Genomic DNA, 1,676 nt, shown 5'->3' on the forward strand with positions numbered 1-1,676 from the left:
GACACTTATTTTCTTTTGTCAAATATTTTCTGCTGATTAGGTATGTCTTGTTCATCTGTAATCTTTAACTTGGATGTTTAAATGGAGATTTGATTTGTTCGAACCATTTTTGTGATTAATTTTATGAACTCGAGTATGTTTAACTGTTAAACTCCCTTCTATTTATTTTGTTTGTTGTTTTGTGTTGTTTGCTGGATTCTGAGTTTGAATCTGATAAAGTCCATAATGAACTATACTTAACATTCAAACAATTTCGAGGATATGGCTCAATATTGTTATCTTCTAGAATATGTGTTTGTTGTTTGAAGTCAAGGCAGGCAGGAGAACCACAATTGTGTAAATCAGAATATAAGAGTAGTAATTTGAACATTTTGAATGCCAAGTTATATAGTAGTTTATTTAAAATCAAGTGTGTAATAATGTCTTTTCTCCAGAATTTTTTAATTTGCAGATTCACTCTTTTGTTTAAAGTTAGTAGGCGTGATGTTTTGTTTTTAGATCCAGTAATGAAAAGACCCTTTTTTTGGGAAAGAATATCTATATTTTTTTTGGGCCTAGTAACGAAGCGGCCCAGTTCTAAAAAGTATTTTTTGCACAATCTTCAAACTAGTTTTAAATATGATGAGGTTTTTAAGACTAATCCTTTGTGTAGACTGAAAATTATTTAGCTATCAATTTGAATCCTTGAATATTTGAATTTGGGCCTGTTTATGGGCCTGAAATTGAAAGACTATGAGCCCAATGCTCTGATCGTTTAATAGCTCCGGGTCAAATGGACCTACTAGTACTTCTCACAAGACCATATGGGGTTTGAACTCTTCCGTTAAGTCCATGTTCATTTCGACACTAATAGGCCAATAAGGAATTAGTGTTATCATACGATTTATTAGCATCATTTGATTCAAATGAATATCTCACATAGTATTGAACCTTTACACCTAGTTACATTATATAGGGAATTTAGCTTAGAGACATGATCATAACTTTAGGTCTACTTTAAATTAAATTAACTATTACAATTATGTATACGCATGCGTGACATATTTGTGATGCTAAAGATAAACCAAGGTATATGTTCGCGTGACCATGGTCAAACGTTTTACTAATTAAAATGCCTTAATCAATTATTCGTAGAAATACTTTAGGTGCGATTCTTAAATTGTAATCATAATTATGTTTCTTTCAAATAAATTCAAAGTATGTATTCGCAACTTTGACCAAACCTTTTTTTAGAATAAACTGAGTGTTAGGAATTGAGTATACGTACGCGTAACTCATCTTAAGTTAATTCTTTAAATATGGATTATCAAGTGAATAATAGCGGTAAAAGGTGAAAATAAACACAGGTCCTAAAATGAGTGATTAGACAGAGTAGGCCATGTATAAATTGCTACGTGACCATGCTAAAACCACGGAACTCGAGAATGCCTAACACCTTCTCCCCGGGTTAACAGAATTCCTTACTTAGTTTTTCTGGTTCGAAGACTTTTAAACTGAGTCAAATTTTCTCGATTTGGGATTTAAAATAAATCGGTGACTTGGGACACCATATAATTATCCCAAGTGGCGACTCTGAATTAAATAAATAATCTCATTTCAAATAATGTCACTTTAATTGAAAAAACTCCCTATCCCATCAGGAAAAAGAAGGCGTGATAGCTCTGACGACTCTACTG

Source organism: Nicotiana sylvestris, chromosome 2 (assembly GCF_000393655.2).
Source record: "Nicotiana sylvestris chromosome 2, ASM39365v2, whole genome shotgun sequence".
In the NCBI taxonomy this organism is placed as follows: Eukaryota; Viridiplantae; Streptophyta; class Magnoliopsida; order Solanales; family Solanaceae; genus Nicotiana; species Nicotiana sylvestris.